Source organism: Humulus lupulus, chromosome X, assembly GCF_963169125.1.
Source record: "Humulus lupulus chromosome X, drHumLupu1.1, whole genome shotgun sequence".
NCBI classification, from domain to species: domain Eukaryota; kingdom Viridiplantae; phylum Streptophyta; class Magnoliopsida; order Rosales; family Cannabaceae; genus Humulus; species Humulus lupulus.
The window spans coordinates 139,928,827-139,954,297 of NC_084802.1; the positions used below are offsets into that span (position 1 = coordinate 139,928,827).

Consider the following 25,471-nt stretch of genomic DNA (forward strand, 5'->3'; position numbering starts at 1 on the left):
AGGTTAATTGGTATGCACATGAGGAAGAGGATGCCACCTGAGAGGAGGTCAGGTGAGGACATGACTTCTACGTAGAATGACTCGAGATGTTAGGATGGATTTCCCATGGTGCGGGAAACGGAGAACTGGAATGCATCGATACATTCGAGGTTCGAGGCTGAGTCCTCAAGGATGAGTATTTAACTGACGAGCTTATGCTTTGGGCATGTAACGAACTGGAAGGGCTCGGTGTTGAGAATGTTCCGAGAGGGAGATGGACATAGAGAAGTTGCCTCAAAGGTGCCATTTCAGAGGCCGAGGACAGTTATACTAATTGAGAAGGAATTAGAAACTCTGGCAGATGGATTGTTGAGAAAATCATCTGGAGTACGTAAAGGAGGTAGAGCTGACCAGTGGGAAAGTTATGTGGGTATGCAAAGAAAGATTTAGGGAATACTTCAAGGTCAGACTACAGATAGGATTGGTATAAGGGATGTTGTAGAAGACGGTTTTGGCCGACAGAAAGTCTATTGGAGCAATCGAAGGAATCTGAGCCTGGTGTAGCTAGTGTGTTATACTGCGAGGATTGCTAGTATCGTCGGGTTAGGACGAAAAGTACAATGTTGGATACAAGATGGGACGATGTCCCCAAGAGTTGATCTACGACCTCGTTATTGCCAGTTGGAAACCAAGGATAGAGACATTTCGTGGATTGTCTAGTTTGCGCCGGCTAGAGTGTGAGGAGTTGGTAACAAAGATTCTGGAATGGATCAAGCTACAGAAGCACAGGTAAGTTCTTTAGACAGAGAATGCATGAACGGTGTGGGCAAGTCCCCTTCAAGCTCATGAGCAGTGCATGTGGATTGCTCCCAGACGGAAATGGTGAGCAAATGACTATGCGGAAGGCGTTTGTACCCAGAAGGCAGAGTCTCAGGTAAGGTTCTACGGAGTGTTAGTTGGGTGTCGTCGGGAGTTCGCAGATTACAGCTGCAAGAAGAAAGGACAGGTATGAGAAGAATTGAACTGAAGTCGCAAAGGAGCTAATGAAAAACGTCTGAAGAATTGAAGGCATAACAAGACTGGTAAGCGCGTCATCTATTGCACAAGCACCTCCGGAGACGACTACATCAGAGATGAGGAGAACAGTAAAACTTGAGGTTAGACGGATTGAGTGGTGTCAAATCAGAAAGAAATTCAGAAGACAAGGTAAGATTTGATTGGTTACGGACGATGATGGAATTTGTGTGTGTTATGATTAAGTAAAGAGTGATGGCATAAAGGACTTGATCTATGATGAGGACATGGACTTGTAGGGGTGCATCACGGATTATGCACGCCCAGGCGCATCTGGCACGAGGTTGGATCGAACCTTGCAGGAGAAGAAAGAATGAACACAGTTGATACACTTGGAGCATTAAGTTGACAGTTATGGATATCATAAGATGCTTAAGTCTTGGGTATTAGTGAGAAAGGTTAACATTGAGACACAGATGTGGTGAAAAGTAACAGACGGATGATCAGTGTTTGAAATCCTCGATTGAGCGAGGGTAGTTATAATTGGAGACGGAACTCCTAGCTGTGAGGCGTGTGTCAGTCAGGGGATAGCGCCATAGACTGTGATAGAGGGGACAAGGCGACGACTGAGTTTGGCATAACGCTAGTAGGTATGATTAGCTGGTGAGTGTCAATGATCTATGGAATTTAAAGTGTTGGCTCGAGTTGAAGCAGGGAAGGACCCTGCTAAGGTAGTACAAGTTGGGATACCAGGAATAGATGAAGGATCCAATTAGATTTGGTTTATGAACGAGAATTCTGAATGGATATCATTCCACCTCCTAGTGTACGTTGTACCGGGAGGGTCGAGCAGGTGGCGGAATCTAGTGTTTTCCTTTGGACCCTGAGGGGTTAGGTGATGTGGTAGTGTATCACGGGAATAGGCCACTTTGGACCTTGAGTAAAGTGATTGGACATGAAAAGTTTTAACTCGGTGGTTTGAGTTAATGTAGTTGGTTCAGGTGAACTGGTAGCACGGTAAAACGTTGATGATATCGAATTAAGACCCTACAGTATTTTAAATTTTGGAATGGATCTAAAGAACAAAAAAGAACAGAGTGGGAATCTGGAATTATCAGCTGATTGCAAGTGGAATGGCAGTCTGAAAGTTTATCAGATATCTTAAAGAATTAAGTGCTGAGTAGGCGAATACTTGAGGTATTAAGGGAAGTGTATTCCCTGAGGAATTAGCCGTGGGGGCAGTTGCTGGTGTCTTGTTAATGTAACGCGACATAGGGCTTGGTAAGAGGTGAAGGATAGCGAATACTATAGTTTGGCTTTAGTTCAGAGTGAAAGCCAAAGAGGTCGTTGAAACTTCTTAAGGCAGGGGTGTCTGTCTATTTAAGAGAATAAAGAGCTGGTAAATTGTTAAGTTATGAGGAAATAAAGTTCCGGAAGGAAAGAGCTGCGTCTCTGCGTAATAACAGACGAGGATCTGTAAGGTGTTCAGAGGACGAAGGGAGAGTTCTGACTCTTAATTCAGCCTAAAATTCTGAAGTTGTACTAAGGGTTAGGCCGGTGGGGCCTACAAACTGATCCCACCCAGTAGAGGTGATGACTTTGAGTATCTCTGGAATCAGGGATAAGACAATGAATTGGTCATTGTAATCTAGGCAGACCCTGGGCTTCGGCAGGGTTGCGGTGTTAGCAAGAAGCTATCGAGAACATGGCTATTAGGCAAAATCTTGAGGGGCAAGATTGTTACTCTTGTGAGAGTGTCATTGGAAAGTAAAGTAAAGGCAGTGGGCCTTGGAAATTATGGTCCGAGTTGCGGTTTACTGACTGATGTGTTGGATAAATTTCGAGGACGAAATTTTTATGAGGAGGGGATAGTTGTAACGTCCCAATTTCGCTAATAAGGCTTAAGGGCCTTGATTAGCGTGCCAGGAGGGTAGGTTGGGATTTATGTGTGATTTTATGAGTTAAATGCATGGTTATGATTTAAAGCATGTTATTTGGCTATTTGTTTAAACTGAGATGCATGGCTGTGTTTATTAGTATGCATGTAGGCCCGGATTGTGTTAGAAGGGCATAATTGTAATTTTGGCCATGTTGGGCATAACTGTATTAATATGTGATGATTGTTGAGACCACAGTGGTATGTGGGTATATCCGTGATTTGTAACTTTCGGCACGAGGCGATCCTAGAGCTGGATAGCGGGGAAAAGTCACAACGGGGCATTATGATTGACTTTGGGCAAGTCAAGGAGTATTGTTGGTATTGGGTTATGAAAATAAATAATTGGAGATATATTTGAGGTTAGGATGTCTAGGCGGGAATACTGGGGGATTTTACCATTTTTGCCTCGGGGACATTTTGGTACCCGAACCTTGAGGTGACCAGCTTAAGTTATAAAAACAAAACAAATAAACCATTTGGAGACTTAGAGAAACCGACCCAGCCTTCACCCTCTCCTCTTCTTCTTTCTCTCCTCCTTCTTTCATGAAATCCATAGAAATCTTAGGGGAAAACAAGCTTGAATTTCTGAATATTGATGGTGGGATTTGGAGGTTTAGCTCAAGAGTTAATCAAGAACAAATCAGGGTAAAGGTAAGCAATTAATCCTTTTTCTCAAGTTAAATTTCTGATATTTTGTTGGGTTGTGAATGTTTATGGATTTTTGATATTCAAGGTGGAGTTTGAGGCTAGAAACTTTGAAGATAGGTCATGGGATCCTTTGGGAAATGATTCTACAACTGAGTAAGGTTTAAATTAAAGTTTGATGGTTGAAATTGAGAATTTCCATGGTTGGTTTTGAGTTTTAGGTTTGAAATTTCAGAAATTTGGAATTTGGGATGTGGTGAGTGTTAAGGTGGATTTTTGGTGGAATTGTGTTGTTTAAACAATCCTAATGTTGTGGCTATTAATTGGTTTCGAATTGGGAGCTTTGGGATGGCTTAAGGTGAGGTTTTAAGCTTGAAAATGGTGGGTTTTTCTGGGTTCGAAGGGTCGGGCCGCGGCATGGTTCTTGGAGGGCCGCGGCCCTTGAAGGCTAAGATGTGCTGAGGATGGAGGGCGGGCCGCGGCATGGTCCTTGTAGGGCCGCGGCCCTTACCTGTTTCTGGGCATTTTGTGTCCCTGTTTGGGGGCCATGCCGCAGCATGGTTGGGCCATGCCGCGGCGCTTATGGAATTTTGGGATTTTGAGAATTTAAGCTTGGGAATTTAACCACGGGTGCTCGGGATTGAATCTTTTTATATTTTTGGTGAAGTTCAATGTTCCGGGGACTAGAACTTGGTTTAGAAACTCATTTGAGATTAATCTTATTGGTATCCATTATCTTGGTTGTGACTAGGTGTTAAGCTAGTGCTCGGGAAGTGGATCGTGCTCGGGGGCCGTCATTTTTCTATTTAAAGCATTTGGAATTAAGGTAAGAAAACCGTAACACCCGAGAATAGGGCATGGCCCCACTGTGTGATTGTAGGGCATGGCCCCGGATTGTATTATGTGTAAATGTTTAACCTTAAAATGAACCGTGATGTGTGTGAATGTTTATTTCGAATGTACTATATGTGTGATTATGATGAAATGAACGGCAAGGGCCGAGTACAGCGTAGGCCGGGGCGGCCGTGGGGCCGAAAGTAACACCTAGCACATGGGATGCTATAGTCAGGGCGGGGCCCGGTGGATACATGTGTTATGCTATATTCAGGGTGGGACCCAAGGGATACATGAGTTATCCTCGCGGTGAGAACCGATACCCCAGGGCTTTGGTAAGGTCTCTGAGGCGGCATGGCCGTGTTTGCTTAGTCTAATGGTTGACTTGTTTATTTGTGGATTATCTATTATGATAAACTGTATACATTGCATATGTTATGTTCTGCATGAGTTTTCTTGCTGGGCTTCGGCTCACGGGTGCTCTGTGTTGCAGGTAAGGGCAATGACTGAGTCAACCAACCATGAGTGTGACATTGTGGATTTGGCCTACATGTTTGGCCTGCCCGACTGCTTTGGTTGGGGGTTTATTCGAAAATGGCTGTAATAATCTATGATTTTATGATTAAACAACTGTAAACTTATTTCAATATGTAAATAGTTTTCAAACCTTATTTTGGGATCCCAAGTGTTTAATACTAGAAGCTTTTTTTATGAAACGTCGCATTTTCAAAGATTACAGCCCTAACTTTTAATTAGTCAAACTTTTGTTTCAAAACCTCGGTTAGCGAGTTCATTGCACACTGTTTTGTCTTAAAACTCACTTAGTAACGGCTCTAAGGAAGTAGGGCGTTACAATTTGTATAGTGGTTCAGCCCCAATGTGTTGGTAATAGCCTAATCCACTTAGAGTTGTGATTATAGATCTGCACTCAAGATCAGATGAACCTGAGTCAACTGAGTTTCTTCAGTGCAGATTACAAGAATACAAGAATTCTCTCAAATACAAGTACTCTCTCTCTCTAGAAAATAAGAATTCGAATCAAAAGTTCCAAAATCCCCCTTATGATGCCATAACCCTTGTATTTATAGGCTTATGGTTGTACAAATGATATCCCCCCACAATCGGGATATTTTGCTATTCTATTATATTTAATTTACAATAAAATTCAATATATAATAGTATACTATATTCATGGGTTAAATTGAGAGATTCCCGCGCAAGCCAAGACCAATTCTTGTTGAAGCCGTTTCTAGGATCTCTTGCGTAGCCATGCTCTATCTAGTCGACCCATATCTCACTTAGGCTGGTCGACCAAACCTTCACTGGGTAGACACGCACTTGGCTGGGCAGACATGCACTTGACTGGGCAGACATGCACTTGGCTGGGCAGACATGCACTTGACTAGGAAGAAATGCAGTTGGCTGGGTAGACAGGTCATGACTGGTCGGACATGGTCATGACTGGTCGGACATGTTCATGACTGGGCAGACAAGGTCATGCCTGGGCAGACGAGGTCATGCCTGGGCAGACAAGGTCATGCTCTGGGCAGACAATCATATGACTGGTTGGATAAGGTCATGCCTGGTCGGTCATGACACTTGACTGGCCAGTCAAAATTCTTCATTGGTCTACCGGGTCACTCCTAAGCCAGATCACTTTATCACAACTCTGAGGAGCCAATATATTTATTGACTATTAATGTTTCGTTTATGGACCATGCACTGCTACTTGTCACTTCTATTGCCACGTCATCGTTCTCCAATTTTTGGGGATAATAGTAACCTTATCTAGTCAAGAGAAATGATAAGGTTACTTCAAACTAAGGACTTATGGTTATCACCGCAACACACAAATTCTCGATATCCTATTCAAAGCCTACCTCCAAACCTAAAAATTTTAAATTATAATTCTATGGATAAATAGTAAATATTTAAAAACATGATAAATTAATAAATTATAAAAAATTGGGCAGAGTTTCCTATGTTTCTATAACATATCTCAATTTCATAAGTACCTAATAATTCAATACAAAGAAACACAACAATCAACATGGATAATTCTATCCTTATACCACTACAACAAACAAATTTTTCAGAACCTACTTCACTAATTTTTAAACTTAATTTCCTCTAAATTCAATATGATTTAACTATAATTATATAAATATGTGCAATAGTAATAAATAAAACTAAAATACTTACTCACCTTCAAATTAATCTTCATGTTAGTAACTGCCAATTCAAAACCAAAATATCGCCAAAACAATAATCGTCCTAAAAAGTTTAAACAAAAATAAAATATTAAAATTATTAAGTGTATATATAACTAGTACAAAACATATTTAATATTTAATACAAACTAAACATTAAAACATATTTATACAAATGACTCTTTGAACAAAATACTAACTTGATTTTTTTTAACAACAACAACATATTAATTTATATTTTTTTCAACAACAAAATATTAACTTGATTAATACACCGAATAATTATTATAAATAATAATATTTTTTAAAATAACAAAAAATTATAAATTTATTAATATAATAATATTAAAGTCAAATTAATATAGAAAATTATCATAAACACATATTTAGAAGATTCATACATTTTTAATTATCAACTTTAAAATTCTATACATTATCAATATATTGTCAAAAATATTATAAATCTGAAATAATAAGCAAAAAAATATAAAAAAATCATACGAACAAATATTTAATGATCCATACCTATTTCAAAGCTCAAAAACGTGTTTGGATGTTGAAAATCCATTCAAAAACACAAAAAATAGGCATTTTTGACCACCACCCACACCCATTTTAAAATGAACAACTTTTTCCTCTCAAAACTAAATATAACCAGTTTTCTAAGATCTAGATGAGTTTTTTTTTAGCAATAATGGTGCAAGAAATTGGAAGAAAACAAGAAAAATGATGGAAAATAGGTGAAACCATTTTCTCTCTCACGATGGTAATGGGGGTTTTCAGGTCTGTTTTGCGTTTCACTATGAGGAGACGTGCAGGTGGAAAAGGGTTTTAAAGATCTTTAACATCGGTTATTATGAAAACACCGAAGTTAAAGGGTACCTTATAACTTCAGTTTTTTTAAAAAGACCGAAGTTAAAGGGTTCCTTTCACCTTCGGTTATTACGAAAAGACCGAAGTTAAAGGGTACCTTTTAACTTTTGTTTTTTTTTAAAAAGACTGAAGTTAAAAGGTTAACTTTGGTTTTTTTTTATAAAAAAATGGATGTTAAAAGCTCCATTCTACATATCTTCAATAAAATCGAAGTAATAGGTTAATTCCTATGAGGGCCAAACCAAAAAGTAAAGTTAAAAGTCTGTTAAAAGCTTTAATTTCGCTTTTTATGTATTTCCCTACAATTATATGTATAAAAACCAAAATTAAAGCCTATTTTTATAGTAGTGTAGCGCAAACTAGGTTTGTTACTATTCCACAACTTTAGTGGCATCTTGCTTAAGGTCTTAGATGAGACTACATTCAGAATGTAAGTCGTCGTTTGAAGTGCATATCCCCAGAATGAGAAAGGAAGAGATGAATAGCTTAACATTGACTTAACCATGTCTAACAAGGTCCTGTTTCATCTCCCTGAAATACCATTTTGTTGTGGTGTTCCAAGTGTTGTGAGTTGGGATAGACTACTATTAGGAACCATTCCTAGTGCGCAGCGAAAGTTATAGTAATGGTAGTATTGTAAGGAACACATTTTTTCATATACGAAACTTTATATGAGGACCCTTTAATATGAAATATGTTAAATATGCAATATGTTAATCAATATAATATGTATACGTAAAAATGATACGAAATGATTTACCTCTTGTAGCCTATTAAGAATCCTTGAATCTTTTCATATATATTTCGATCTTCCTATCCTCGCTAGAGTACTCACACCTAGATCTTCAAAGACGTTTTTTGCACCTCAAGATGTGGGTGGGCACATAGAGAACAAGAATGGACATTTGTGCATCAAAAGTATTCTCAACACATGAGACTCTTGATTATAGGCTCGAGAGAAATGTTTTCCTTTTTGTATGAAAAAGATGATAGTTTTTCTTTTATGTGTAAAACTTGTGGTTCTTCTATTTTCTATCATATAGAATATATAAACATTATTATAATAATAATAATAATAATAAAATTTATCATCTTTAATAATTATAATTAAAGGCAAAGTCTTACATTCTATTTTAAAACTATTTTTAATTGTTTAATTAATTAATTAAATTAAATAAAAAACCAATAATTGATCAACATCAGCAGTGCTACACGCATAGGACAGTCCAAGTAGGTATCATCTTTTTAAGGAAAATATAACAACTTAAATTTAAAATTTTAAAATTTTAAATTCAAAATTTGAATTTCCATTATCATCTTAAATATTAATTAAATAAATATAATAATAAAAAATAATTTTGACTATCCATATTTATTATTTCACACTTAAATAAAATAATTTATTAAAATTAATTTTTTTTATTTCTACACAATTTTCGAAAACTGCACAAATGCAAAAGTAAATTGTGCAACTTGAATTATCACATAATTTCACATTTATCACGAAGAATAGATATTCTCTCAAATATCTCATTCACAGTTTGACCCTTGTATCAACTCTTACCTTGAATAGTGTTGATAGAGCCGCCCCGGGGATCTATGAACCAATAATTCCATGCTCCAATAAATAAAAGATTATTAACCAAAACTGTTTGATTCTGTAATCATATTTATTAATTTCATGATTATTCCACTATAAATATGAGACTACACTCTTGTGAATTAAAGACATATATTTACTGAGCACTTTATTGTAACCATAAAGTGTCCATTGATATAATCATTACATACAAATTAATCCTCTATTGATGATTCATAATTAAGTGGGAATAAAATTACTGGTTTACGCTTTTAATTATATCTTGATTCCTAGTGTACCATTGACTTTACGAGTGAAGGTTAATTCATAATCTGATTATGAATTTGGCGTCAATAACCTTTTCAGTTCCAAAATTCAACCTAATAGGGAACCATCATTCAATCTATAATAAGGTATAGATTCCTTATCTGTTAAGCTATGTCCCCGGCCATGTACATCATTTAATCCCCAAAACAATAGTTCTTAGCCTGATCATTCTGACAAACTGTAACGCATGAATCAAATGATCAAATGAAATATATAGGAGTTCATAGTAACTTCAGGATTAAGATCAGTTTGTACATGATCATCAGTTGATGTGTTTTATAATACTACGAAACGGTATTTAAACAAGTATTATTAAAACATATCTGGTCTAGTTCTACATACTCTCAGCATGTAAAGTACATCCACTAAAGTGTCCTACTACATTAGTAACCCAGATCAAAGTAACATGTATTCATAATACTAGTGGACTGTACTAGCAGTAATTAATCTAAGGATTCCATAACTTTATTTTACTGCGACCTATTTAAGTTCATAATCTCAATCTCAATCTCGATCCTCTCATACCAATATGAGATTGAGACCACATAGATGAACTTATGAATTTTCTGATGTTTACTTAATATTATTGACAATAATATAGTACATAAGCTCATACATAAAATAATTCAATTCATTCATTTATTTTATTAAAACTATTGTCAACTACAATTACTTTAAGGGCACGATTCCCAACAATCTACCCCTTGCCCTAAAGCAAGTGAGGCATTTCCCTTAACCCCATGCTTATTACATGACCCTTAAGAGATTTAATAGATAAAATCTTTGTGAATAGATCTACAAGATTATCTTTAGAGGAAATTTTCAAGATAGTAACATCTCCTTGGTTGACTATCTCTCAGATCAAGTAATATTTCCTCTCAATGTGCTTTCCCCTATTATGACATCTGGGTTCCTTTGAATTAGCTACTACCCCACTGTTATCACAGTACAGAACAAGTGGCTGATCCATGTTTGGAACAAATTCCATATCAATATAGAACTTCTTGAGCCACACAGCCTCTTTTGCTACTTCACAAGCTGCTATGTATTCGAATTCCAAGATGGAGTCTGCAATGTTGAATTGTTTAATACTTCTCCAAACTACATCACCTCCTCAAGTGTGAAAACGGAAATAGATGTCGACTTTTGACTATCTTTGTCTGATTGAAAATCAGAATCAGTATATCCAATGGTGTTCAGGTCTCCACCTGAATACACAAGAATGTAATCTCTAGTATGTCTAAGATACTTTAGAATATTCTTTACTACTGTCCAATGACTCAATCCAGATTTGGATTGATAACAGCTTACTATCCCTACTACATAACAGATGTCAAGTCTAGTGCATTACATTGCATACATTAGACTGCCTACTACAGAGGCATAGGGATACTGTCTTATGTCCTCCTCTTCCTGAGGTATTTGTTGACATTGTTCTTTAGATAATTTAACTCCTGACAGGGTACGCATAGTGCCTTTCTTGGAGTTTTGCATGCTAAAGTGTTCTACCACGTCATAAATAAAAGTTGCTTGAGACTGTGCCAAAATTTTGTTCTTTCGATCTCTACAGATTTGAATTCCCAAAACATATTTAACTTCTCCCAAATCTTACATTTGGAATTGCTTAGCTAACCATTTCTTTACTTTTAAGAATGTTTCTATGTCATTCCCAATGAGTAGAATATCATCAACATAAAGAATGAGGAATACCACAATCTTATCTTTGATTTGTTTGTAAACACAAGGTTCATCAATGTTTTGTTCAAAACCAAATGTTTTGATTGTTTCATCAAATCTAAGATTCCGAGATCTCGAAGCTTGTTTAAGTCCATAAATAGACTTAAGAAGCTTGCAAGATTTTTTCTCCTGACCTTTATCTTCAAACACTTCTGGTTGAGACATGTAAATTGTCTTGTCAAGATAGCCATTAAAAAAAGTTGTTTATCATTCCTTTTCCAAATCTCATTATCCATGCAAGCTGCTATGGATAAGTGTATGCTGATAGATTTGAGCATGGCCACAGGTGAAAATGTTTCTTCATAATCAACTCCTTCTTTCTGTGTGTAGCCTTTTGCCACTAGCCTTGTTTTGAAAGTCTCTACTTTCCCATCTCCTCCTCTCTTTTCTTGAATATCCATTTGTAACAAATAGTTTTAACATTTTTAAGTGGATCTTCAAGAGTCCAGACTGAATTGGAATACATCGATTCCATTTCAAGGTCCACGGTGTTTAGTTATTTTTCTTTGTTAGAATCTTCCATTGCATCTCTATATGTCAATGGATCATCTTTCTTTGTGTCAGACACAAGAATCTATACTTCATGTTCATAGCGTATTGGTTGTTTACCAACCCTCCCATTATGACGAAGCTCTCTATTTTTCTGACTAGAACTAGCGATATCCTCTGACCATTATTCATTTGTCGTTGCTGGTGATTGGTCTTGTTTACTTGAGACCATTTCCTCAAGTATGAATTTAATTTGATGTTTATGGTTTTTTATATAGTCATGCTCTAGAAAAGTAGCATTTGTAGATACAAACGTTTTGTTATCTTCAGGACTATAAAATATACCACCCTTTGTTTCTTTGGAATATCCTACAAACATGCAAACTTAATGTAACGCCTTACTGCCTTAGAGTCGTTACCATGTGATTTGTAATTCTTCCATTAGCTCGCTAACTAAGGTGTTAGGTTAAAAAGTGTGATTGAATTGGAAAAAAGACTCATTTGACAACATTAGTTATAAAATATTTGGAATTTCATGAAAATCATAAAAGTTATACATTTGGTATCCCAAAATACTGTTCGAAAATGTTTTACAACTCAAAATGTGAATACAGTCGACCTAAATGACAATACCAATCATTACAACATATTCCTCAAAATAACCCTAGCCGTGGCAGCCAGGTAGGCCGAACATGTACACACCGATCCACGCTCTCCAACTCATGGTTGATCGACCTTTCCCTTGCCCTTTCCTGCACCATAGAGCACCCGTGAGTCGTGGCCCAGCAAGAAAACTCAACGCATAATAAATAACAATTGAATCCAATAATATACAACATAAACAGTCAACAGATTAAACATATAGAGGCCTATGCCGACCTAGGTGCTTTACGAGGCCCTGGTTTCATGGTCTTCATCGAGCGGGTGGATACAACAACCTTAGCCGCACTCATCATGTTTAACACCGTTCCTGGCCTTCGCTGTTCCTGGCCTTCACCATTCCCAACCCTTGTCGTTCATTTACAATCATGCACAACATAGCATAAAAAATCATAAACATTCATATAAACATTAAACACAGATAATCGGGCCATGCCTTGCTCTATGGGCACCAACAATTTTCCTACCTGTGTCCCAACCTGATAGATTAATGCGATCCCAAGCACGATGCCCTAATCTTGAGCCTTAACGTAAAACCTAGTCACAATGCCATAATAAATAGATATCCATCAATCCTTAACCAAGTACGAATTTCGAATTAAAATACTAGCCTTTGGGAACTCAAATTCCACTAAACCGAGTGGTCGAAGTGTTAGAGGTCTTCCTCTTCAGATCACTGGGCCTCTACCCCTACCAGACTCTGTGTATGGAGGAACCATCTTGAGAACGCCTCGCCTCACAGCGTTGTCCCTCAAAATCTTATTCTCTACTTCTTCAGCGGTAGGAGCCTTCTGAACAAGCTGGGCATAAGTCATTCCCCCAGGTATTGCTGTGATTCTCACATCTCGGGCTATCATAGCATTAAGCTCTCGAATAAATCTATCCTGTCTAGTTGCATCAGTAGGCACTAAATCTGGTGCAAACTTCGCAAGCCTATCAAACTTCAGGGCATACTTAGTAACTGTCATGCTGTCCTGCACCAACCCTACAAACTCATTCACCTTTGCTGCCCTGATGGCAACATTATAATATTTCTGGCTGAATTGTAAGTATCTGATACGAGTTCTCAATGACTGGCGGAGGATTCTGGCCTTGTTCATCATCTCCAGCCTCAGACCCTATGTCGGCAAGTCATATTGATCGCCTGGGACGCATAGCTATCCAAGTTTATCTACAACCAATGACTTGGCAATCAGACAATGAAAACAGGTTAATAATCTTTCCATAGTCCACCATTGAAACTCAACTAACCATATGCAATCAAGCATTTAAACATTCATTCACATGCAGCAAAAATGCTATTAAGCACGCCTCATTATAATCACACAGCAGTCAAGGGCCAGGCTCAATCAATATCTCATGCTCCATATCAGTCATACAGATTAAAACATTTACATTCCATTTAGATATTTAAGCACGTAATCACATAAATACAGATACCAAACCCTGAGTCGGGCTTGTCTTCAGCGGCCAGTGTACATGCCCAGCCAGTCCTCAGGAACCCTAAAACCTAGACCACTCTGATACCAAGTTGTAACACCCTGGATAAACAAGACCATTGCACTTTGTATTTTAAAATAGTGCAAGGCTTGCTAATCAAGTCATTTGAACGATAATGTGTTCCTAAAGTTAACTATCAGGTTAGGGTTAAAAGATTTTGATTGTAAATAGTTAATTCCCATTAAAATAGATGTTCAGTGCATGGGATCCCAAAAAAAAGGTTTAAGTGACAATTTACAATCCTCAAAACATTTATACAAACAAAAGCCACTCTAATGGAAAAACACAAGTTTTAGGCCTCTGTCCCTGTACTTTCCATCAGCTGTGGTGGTCGAGCAGTTGACTATGTACACTCTGCCCCAGAGCTTTCCAACTCATGGTTGGTCCAGCTTTCCTCAGCCTTTACCTGCACCACGTAGCACCCATGAGCTCAGGCACAACAAGAAAACCATAAACAGCAAGCACATATAACAACAATAGTATATAACCAGTTTTAACTCATTCTCCTTTGAGCCCTTTGATTCGTATTTATAGGCTCAAGAAGGTTACATGGGCCAATGGGCCTTGATTACAATTAAGACTTGCGTATCCAGGTAAATAAAGAAATTATAATTAATGCATAATCACACAATTACATAAATAAAGGAAATAAATGAATGTATGCGACCAGGCTGGTCGCACATAAGCATGATGTATGATAAAGCAACAGTCTTCTGGTCGATGGCCAAGTAAGATACATTTAATAAAATCAGCTGCGTGCCTCCCACGTGTAGACCAATCTTGCAATGTGTAGGTCAATCCTGCCACATCATCAGGTAGTCCATTTTTGGGTAAACATTTGCTCCCCAAGTTTATTTTACTGCGACCAGCATAAAGTAAACTTAGACAACAGACCTTTCGTATGTATTGTCAAATCTGTCAGAGTCGTCCATGCCTTCTCGAAAAAAGGCAACCAATCATGTCATTGTAGTTTCCCAAAAAGTGGTTTGACGGCTATCACGCTTCTCCATGCTTCAAAAAATTAACCCCATCATTACCTCATTAAACGTACTTCGACCAATATATATAACCACATTTACTTTTTACCTTTTACTTTCTATCTTTCCTCAAGAACACTGAAGAATAAAGCACTTAGAATCCAAAAGACCCAAACGATTCAAACAATCCACAGAGTCTCTGTCTAGTCACTCGATTCAACATCTCGAAAATTTACACCAATTTTTGTCCAAGTAAGTTTCTCGAACTGCTCTGTCATTGAGATTCCATGCAATATTTAGTTTCTGGTTTGTTTCGGACTTTGAGTTCTTGAATGTTCTTGAAAAACTTATTTGGCGTAAATGGGTACGTAGGTGTGAGCATGATAGGATAAGGAAAAAAAAACACTACTTGAGGCATAGGAATTGGTTTAGGAGTTAGGATTATTGATTTAGGGCGTAAAATCGAAGTAAAAATTCGACTTTTCACTACACCAAACACCCATTACCATAACACATCATTATAATACTATTTAAAAAGAGTTATTGTATATTAGGAAAGTTTCAGGCAACAAGGTAAAATAAAATAGCGCCAAATCACTAAGTTTTTGCTACAGTAACTCCCCTTTCATGTGTACCCATTTCCCCTATACCCATTTCCAGTCTCATTTTCTTCAATCTTTCTCTTCCTGGTATACTCTTCCGTGTCTCATTTTCTTCTCTATTTCTCTTCTTGGTATACCCATTTCCCCTTTCTCATTTCCCTCATTTCCCATTTCTCGTAGACCTATCTCTCTCGGTCTCTCACTCCTCTTCAGGAAAGACAAATCCTGAGAAGGGCTACACCACATTTGAAGGCGATATAGGAGGCACGATCTTCCTTGGAGGCTTTGGTTTGAAATCAGGTAATGTTCTCGTCACCATCACCATATGATTTTCCCTTGCTCTCTCTCTAGCTCCCTTTCTTCTCTCTCTTCTTCATTCTCGTTTCTCCATTTTTGTGAAATGAGATTGACTGGTTCAGGCATTCGCATAAATAGTTTCTTTCGTTTTGTTCCTTATACAATTATTTTTTTTTGTTTTTTTGTTGATTCTATCTCTTGTGGTTTTACGAAGTATTAAACTTGTAGATACAGGTGGGTTATCTCTTACGCTTGTGACTCACTGTCTTTATGACTCTCATTAGGTGCACACATAATTTCTGGGAATGTTTTTGAACCTCGGGCATTAAACGAACTTCTTCCTCAGTGGAAACAGGAAGAGGTAATTGATTGCTCTCCTTGATTTCTTTTATTTTAACCGAGTTCTTTAGTCATGTATGTAAATTATTAATGTAATACAGTAAAACTTTCGGGAAGTGATCCTATGTTAAACTAAGTGTGTACATGAATTTCTCTGGACAGGAAGAGGCTGTTGGCAGGGAGGAGGTAATTGGCAGACTAGACCAGGTGGAATTTTTCTCTGTTTGGCTGCTACGAAAATAATCTTCTACAAAGAATGTATAATCATTATTTTGAGTTTTGATTAGGTTTTTGTTTCTATTATAATAAGTTGGTATATGAGCAGTTAAGAGTATCTTAGTTTTTGCTTCTTCTTGTAATGGTTGATGTTATTATTGTGTTTGTGTTTTGTGAAATGAAACAGATTGCGAAGGTATGGGTCAAAACGATTAGTCGGGCTAAGGGTTTCAATGAGCAACTGGTGCAAGAAGCCAATGCAAAGATTTTCACTTTCGGTTCTTATCGATTAGGGGTAGGGATTTTCTTGTCTCTTTCTCAATCTTATTATATATATTCACACATTAGAATGTTTGTTCATACTGTGAACTTTGAATTCCCCAGGCTTGTCAACAAGATCAATAACTCTATTGGTCAAGATCCTGATTCGAAGAACTTGATATGGGTTCTAGATATTTATGGATTTGAGAGTTTCAAGACAAACAGGTGCTTAACTGGTACGCCTTTTGTTTTTGTTATTTAGAGAGGACTGCACTAAATCACTGTGTTCTAGGTGGTAGAGTTGTTTAATTAGGCAGAATTTCTGTTTTGTGGTATAACAAAATTGATTCCTTTGTTAATATTCTTGATTATATGCTGAGTGGTTTTACTTGTGCAAATAAGCCATCGGGAAAATGTTATTCCCAGGGCTATCTTTTGGTAATAGAGGTGATGTTGTACCTCTTTTCTTTGTATGGTTTACTCTCGTGAAAACACATTCTTTTCTCTTTAGGGAACCCTTTGGGTTATGGCTCAGTTCTCACTTTCACTTAGATTTTACTGCTAGCATTTGATTTCATCTCGAGTGTTTTGCTGATTCTTATGTTATCTGGTTCGGCAGTTTTGAGCAATTTTGTATCAATTTGGCAAATGAAAAACTACAGCAACATTTTAATCAGGTTTGAGAAGATTTATCTTCTTTTGGTTTTAGTGAATCTGCTAAACTTTTTTTGGCTTACTTAAATTACTATTTGACAGCATGTTTTCAAGATGGAGCAAGAAGAATATACAAAAGAAGAAATTGACTGGAGTTATATAGAGTTTATTGACAATCAAGATGTTCTTGATCTCATTGAAAAGGTTGGTTGCTGTCTTTATATATATATACACATATTATGAAACATGTTTCTTGGCATACTTGTGTTAAAATCAATTATGATCTTTCCAACTTTGGTCCTTGAGGCTTTATATCTTTAATATACAAGTGCTTTTGCTGTTATGAGGATTCTAAGACATGTAATTTCTTTGTTGTTTCAGGCCATATGATTTAGACTATTACATTACTGAATATGATGCATCTTAATCGGAGAACTTTATTTGATATTGGGTAGTTATTTGGATATTCAATGATATAAAGTTATATGGGATCGTCCGGGAAAATATTGGATATAGTTTGATATTGGGTAGTTATTTGGTTATTCAATGTGAAAGAGTCAAAAGTGTTTTTATTTGCTGACTGAGTTTGCTAGAGACTGGAGTTTCTTGTTGTAATTTTCTTCAATCTGATCTTTTATCAGACCTGTATTTTTTCATATATTTATACAAGTTCATTTTTTTTGTAAAAAAAAATCTGGGAACTTTATTAGTATGGATATTGAAATAATTTGAGAGTTTATTTTTGAAGTTTGACTTAGTTATTGATTTGCTTAACTCCCTACCCTCCTTGCTGAGTATAGAGTGGTCTTTTTTTTTTTTGAGGGGATTTATTCAACTTCAATCAGTTGGTGAGGCATATAAATTGTTCTACCTTGGGCCCCTTCAATTCACAAAAATTAAGAAGGGTATTAGAGCATGTTTGCTTTCTTGCACCCACAAGTATTCAGAATAACAATTCATACATACACATTCTTTCAAATAATTAATTGTCACATACTTGAGCTTTTGATAATTCAATGTTGACTTTTGCTATACAATAGCTACTTGATTGGACATTGTCATTTGATAGACATGTTTTTCTTCTCTTTGCTAGAATCTATCATTTGATGAATGAGAGAGTAGTGTAACGACCCGGATTTTCAAGACTCAATAATGCTGAAATATAAATGTTTTCATTTAACAAAATGTCTCAAAAATCCATAGAAAAAAAAACTTTTTTAAAAAGTCGTATGGCCATACTTAACATTTAGTTACAAACATGTTTTATAAAGATTAGAGTGAGCCTAGTTTAGGAAAATTACACAAAATTTCCAAAAATAAAAAGGCTTCCCAAAAGGTCGGTCCACATGTACATTTGCAAGGAAGACTCCAGCGCTCACTGCTCTGCCTTGCCCTTGCACTTACCTACAACATGAAACAACTAGGTAAGCGAAAACGCTTATTAAGATCAACTTTCAAACAAAGCATGAGGAGAATTAGGGTTCCGGACCCTACACAATCAATTTCAAGAATGCTAAAGCGTCCTGGCAAACTTATGGTCATGCCTGATAACCAAGGATAAATTAATTCATAACTAGATAAAAATCCTGCACTCAGAAAAAATCCCAGAACAAGCAGATATATTATATCACAACTATATCTTATCAACAAATATATCCCTGCACTCAGAAAATCACAGAGCAAGCAGATATATTATATCACAACATAATTCAAGACCAACGCTCGACAATTTCCAACAATTCATGCGTAACGCGCCCTCCAACATAATTGCTAATCTGTAAAAGAGAACCGAGTCCCCACACTAAGATCTAGCCAATAAATATTCTCATCAAGGGTAACTATCGTGTTACCTAGAGCATCGCTACTTATTCAAGAGTGTAATCCAATTTACACGGTTTTACGGAGACTTCTATGTTAATCAGTAGTGCTGGTGAGCAGTTGCCCCTAGGGTGTTCAGCCTCACTCAATCTTGGAAACCCCTAGTATCTCTAGGCACTCTCACTGAATGGCCAATATTCACGGCTGCTATCCGGGAATAACTTATCAGAGCACTTGATCAGATTCTAACCGTCCAATGATTAAGTAAGCATGAAGGCCCCTAGGTCCCATTTATCTTGGCGCCCCTAGGTTTAACCAGCTTATCCTCATCTCATGGCCACTCGTCGCGGTAATTAACCAGACATAAATAAAATCAAGCAGTGTGACGGGGATCAATCGTCTAGGATATGACGGACTTATACCGTTCATATTTTCTAAATCAGCACTCACTAGACTAACGTCTCTAAGCAACTTTCTATGACAGTCTATATATGTGCATGTATCCCTATACTAACATACAAGACAATAATCATTTCATGTTGTAGCCATACAATATAAGTTAACTTACTTGGAGTCCTTAGCGCTCAGCAAGTTTTCACCCTCCAACGTTCAGTCCAGTTACGCTTAGCCAATACTGTAGTTATCCATACAGTATACTCGGATTAATTATGGCACTCATAATTCATTATTATTATTTTGGGCAGTTTGGTCATTTTAATAAAAGTCATTTGTAAGGATTTATAATCCTTATTTGGTTTTAAACCTATTAAGGAAAGTCATACAAAATATTCGAGACTAAACCCTAAGTCTCGGGGAGACCTATCCTAAGGTCTCGATACCTAGGCTCGGGTATCACAATGGTATTTCCCCACAACCCGCTAAAAATCTTATTCTTTCAAGGTATCGCTATTAACCCGCACTTTCGACTAGTCGGTTAAAATATGTAAGATTTTAGCCGGTATTATATCCAGAAAATACAAATAAATTCCTTAATTATTTTTAAAGAAATAAACTCTTTAAATTTTCCTTTTAGTTTTCTTAAGGTTTTAATATCTAAAAACCGATTTAAGAAAATTGCCTAATTTGTCTTAATTAGGAAAACCGTTATAAATTTCTCATCTTGACTAATTAATTTTCCAAAAGCAATTAATCAATTTTTACTTAATAGAAAAATAATTCATTTAATTATTTTTTCAAAATATAGGGTTTTAAACCCTCTTTTAATTTATTAACTATTAATAAATTAAATCTCTTATTTTTAGAAAGAATAAAATCTCTTTAATAAAAATAATTCATTTAAACTCAAAGGGGTAATTTTAGTGAAAATATGATTTCAAGACTTACCAATTTATATCTTGAAATAAGCAAAATTTTACTTTTTACCTTATGTTCCAAAATCTCATTTTTACACTAAGTGTGAAAAACCTATTTTTCACATTTTTAACTACATACTTCGTTAGTTCATAACTTGAAATTTACTTACCCAATTGTTACCAAAATTTCCCAATTCCATTTTTGTTATGCCATTTAGGTCTTTGTAAAATCTTAGGTCAAAATGAGCATTTTTTATTGGTGAAATCATTTTCCAACAATGAGGTAAAAATGACCTTATTTTCAAGTCCTTATTTTTTCCAAACTTTGACAGTTAATAACTTTCAAACCGTTTAATATTTTCTTACCAAATTTTACAGTGGACTAATAGGTTATGCCAGAAATATGTCCACAAAAGTTTAGAAAAAACTGGGTTCATTTGCCCTATACAGTGGCTGTCCAAACTTGGTTCCGAAAATAAGAATACGAAAAAACAGTTTTTTACCTAAACTTTGAAATAGCATAACTTACTCATTTCTAAACATTTTTTAGTGTTTCAAAATCTCAATTTTATGTACTCAATCTCAAAAACATAACAGTACAATTTAATTTTACAAAAACAATATACAGTGGCTGCTTGACCCCTTGGAAGTCACAGCTTAAAACATGTTTTGCTTTAGGGTATCCTACAAAACCCTTGGGGGTTTTGGTTCCCATTTTCAAAAATCAATACACATGCATCATAAAACTTATTAAACAACTACCATAACCTTATTACATCACCAACAAGAAACTTTAAGCATTAGATATACAAAATAATGCTTAAAACTAAAAACCCTACAACAAAATCATCAAAAGTAAACTTTTTACCTCTTTGGTGTTCTTGCTTAAGGTTTGGACCTTCCTATAAGCTTTGACTCCTTCAAAACCTTTCAAAAACCCTAACCAAGTTCCCCCAACAACATAGTTAATTAGCTATTTGAAATTCTATGCTTAATACTTTACAAAAGCTTAGATTAGTGAAACTTTACCTTAGGGAAAAATACTTCCTAGACCAAGACTTAGCCTCCAAGTTTTCCTTGGTGTTCTTGAGGTTGAATATTGAGAGAACACTTTGAAAGGTCTTCAAAAATCAGATGAGTGAATGAGAGAGGGAGAGTGGTCGGTTCTTAGTGTGGGAATTGCACACAAAACTCTTCAAAATATCACAAAGTACTTAAGTGCTTTTCTACCCACTTGCCCACTTGACTTCTTCATTAAATGGGATTTAATCTTTATAATATTGGGTTCACACCACTCTAAAATACCACATGGCCGGCCACCCTCTTTATTTTATCTATGTTATATATAATATTTTTTTTTTATAAAGGTTTCATAAGAAGAAAAGTCCAAATTGGCCTTTGACACCTTTTTCACTTTTATTAAGTTTTAATCACCAAACTTAACATTAATTAATTAAATTAAATGTCTCTCACATTTAATTTAATTAATCACATAATAAAATTTAACCTAAGGTCCATTCATGGAATAAAATTCCCCATTTCGGTAAAATTAGGCATTTAACACAAAATGCCCTAAAATTTCCATTTTCTTTTAGGTTTATTATTTTTGACCAAACTTTAACTTTTATGAATGTATTTTATGCCCAAAATATAATTGCCATGATTTTTCATTTTATTTTCTGAGATTTTTACCCGATCAGGGTTTTTGTGTCGGTCCAGGACCGAAAGTCTTATCTTGACTTTTAAAGTCACAAAATTCATATTTTGGCTAGCAATAACTCATGGAATACTTCCAAACAAAAATATAATATTATTTAAAATAATATTCTTAACTCGGGGGAAAAATCCCGACCCGAGTCGTTTAAAGGTACCCAAAAACGTAGGACGTTACAAGTAGTTGGAAGTTCATTTCTTTGTTTCTATTTTAATGTACATGTACTTCTATTATTTCAGAAACCTGGAGGAATCATTGTTCTTCTGGATGAGGCGTGGTATATATACAAGATTTTATGGAATAACCTCTTTCATTCATTTTTTTAAGATAGGAATATTTACATTTTACTTTAGATGTATTGTTCTATGTTAGTGAGGTTGTGACAGCTTGTGTTATTTGTAGTATGTTTCCAAGATCAACAAATGAGACTTTTGCACAGAAGCTGTATCAAACCTATAAAGACCACAAACGATTTAGCAAGCCAAAATTAGCACGCAGTGACTTCACAATTTGTCATTATGCTGGAGCAGTAAGTGTAAAATTTAATTATATATATTTATATTATGAAATATCATAATCATTTAATCATGTAGAAGAGGATGCAAAAAATTGCTCAATATATATATCCATGGTAAAATCTTATTGTCAGGTTACATATCAAACGGAGCTCGTCTTGGATAAGAACAAAGATTATGTTGTTGCTGAACATCAAGAAATTTTGGATGCTTCCCATTGTTCTTTTGTTTCAGGCTTGTTCCCTCCTTTACCAGAAGAATCTTCCAAATCATCAAAATTCTCTTTAATAGGTTCTTGCTTTAAGGTCTGTTTTCTATCCTAATATGTATATCCTTGGGAAAAAAGGTCAATTCCTTGTTGGTGACTATCATCATTCTTGTAGTTTCTACAGCAACAACTACAATCTTTGCTTGAAACGTTGAGTGTCACTGAGCCACACTACATAAGATGTGTAAATCCCAATTGTTATCCAATAAATTAGCATTTGTGACATGGCAAATAATCTCTTGACACGTGGCTGACACCTGGAGCGTCTGCTAGAGTATCGACCAGGAGACACGCCAGAAGCAGGACAGACCTGTTTTACCACGACCAGACTGGTCGGTGGTTCCGCTGGCAAAGCAACATTTATGGAAAGATCTTATGTATCCCGAATTTATTTCATGCAATCTTCTGAATATCCCATGATTCAGGGGATAATATATGTAACAATATTGGGCAACCCTCCATGAGCCTATAAAAAGCAGGAGATGGCTCATGGGAAGGGACCTTTTTTTTGGAGCCTGGAAATCATAGAAATATAGAAATTATCTGTGAAAACTAGTATTGTTTATGAGGAGTGTTGAAACTCATTGAGCCCAAGCTCTCTGATCACACTTTTGTTCCCATATCAATATCATTCTAAGTGGACGTAGGTCATTACCAGATTCTGGGGCCGAACCACTATAAATTACTGTGTTTTCTTTACTTTTGTCATTACGTTATTATCTATACATATTCGTCTATATCATTCATATTTTGACTCCGTGTCAGTTGGCTAAATCGAGGGTCAACACCAATAATCTTCTAAAGCCGTCTATATTTGAGAATAACAATATTTTACAGCAGCTTCGTTGTGGGGTAAGTATATTACTATGGTCTTTTAGATGTTTTTGTTTCACTATCATTTGATTATGTTTGGTTGCATTATCCACCTGATGTAATTAATAAATATCTTATTCCAGGGAGTTATGGAGGCCATCAGGATTAGTTGTGCTAGATATCCTACAAGAAAGCCATTCCGTGAATTTGTAGGTCGTTTTGGCATCTTGGCACATAATGTCTTTGCTGGGAGGTAGGTTAATCAAAATTCAGGACATAATTATTATTAGTATTATTTTTTGGATTTATGGAAGTGATATGTATATTTTTAAATTGTCTACTTTTAGCTGCGATGAAGTAACTGCTTGTAAGCGCCTTCTAGAGAAGGTGAATCTCAAGGGTTATCAGGTAATCATTTGTAGATTACTTACTGCCTTTTCCTGATCTATTTGTGTTTTAACTTTTCAATGATAGATTGGTAAAACCAAAGTGTTTCTCAGAGCTAGCCAGATGGCAGAATTGGATGCTTGTCAAAGTGAGGTCTTAGGAAGATCAGCAGGTGTCATACAGAGGAAAGTTCGATCTTATCTTGCTCAAAAAAGCTTTATCTTGTTACAAGTTTCTTCCATTCAAATTCAAGCCTTTTTTAGAGGCAAAAAATAGTTTCCACTTGTTCTTGTTCGTGAAAGTCACTTTCCAGGCCATGAGACTATTGAACATAGACTATTATCCATTGATACAATATTTTATATGACTAATGTTTTGTTTCTTTGGATCTATGGCAGGACAAGTTGCACGCTATTAGTATGGATGCAAGAGAAGGGAGGCTGCTTCTATTAAAATCCAGCACATTATCGTATGTGTCTTTCTAAGAATGCATACCAAAAGTTGTACTCTTCAGCTGTTTTAATTCAAACATGTATACGTGGGATGGCTGCTCGTAGTGACCTTAAGTTCCGGAAGCATACAAGGGCTGCTATTATTATCCAGGTAAAGATATCATGTGTAATTGATATATAGTTGCTATAAAGAGCTATTTCAACTGAAATTTGAGCAATATGCAAACTGAATTTATGGGTGCAAGGCCTGTTATAGGATATGACTATTTTTTACTTTTAGAAGTATTAAATTGAAAGATAGTGGTTTGTATTTCCATTTTCTATATTGTCAATGCTAACTTATTCTTGTCTATGGACTATGTCAGAGTCAATACCGGAAATACTTAAATCGCTGTCGTTATTTGAGGATAAAGAAAGCAGCAGTGACCACACAATGTGCTTGGAGAGGAAAAGTTGCACGCAGAGAATTACGAAAGCTCAAAATGGTTATTCTTTTTTATTATTTCTTTTTCCTTTCTAAGGTTTTCTCATCATCATTTAGATCTATTCTAGTGTTATTTGTTGATGTCATGCTTGTTCTATTGCTTTATGAAATTGTTTGAGGTTACAATTTGCAAAATTCTCTTGCCAAAATTATTTTCTTCTTCTTCCTGATTTTAGACCTAGAACTCATGCGCGTTCATGTATTGACAATAATTTTATGCTTTTTAATATATTTTGATATCATCCAATCTTTTGCAGGCTGCTAAGGAAACTGGTGCCCTTCAGGCTGCCAAAAATAAGCTGGAAAAGCAAGTTGAAGAATTGACCTGGCGTCTGCATCTAGAGAAGAGAATGAGGGTAAGCTTTGCTTCTTCTTTTCTAATTTTTATTTTAGATTATTTTAGATTTGCCCCAAATTAACAGGACCTCACATGTAATTTCAAATCCAACACTGATGCTTCCTTGATTCTCTCTATTACATTGAGGCGTAAATATTGACTCAGATTGTTTCAATTGATTCAGAAAGTTTGAGTTACCCATTTTTTCTCAGAAACTGATGGTTTTAATTCCTTCCAA

At 36.0% G+C, this 25,471-nt stretch overlaps 1 pseudogene; it reads left to right on the forward strand.

Annotated features, from left to right (window-relative positions):
• Positions 1 to 15,123: 15,123 nt before the first annotated feature.
• Positions 15,124 to 25,426, forward strand: LOC133806318 (myosin-6-like; annotated as a pseudogene).
• The last annotated feature ends 45 nt before the right edge of the window (positions 25,427 to 25,471 follow it).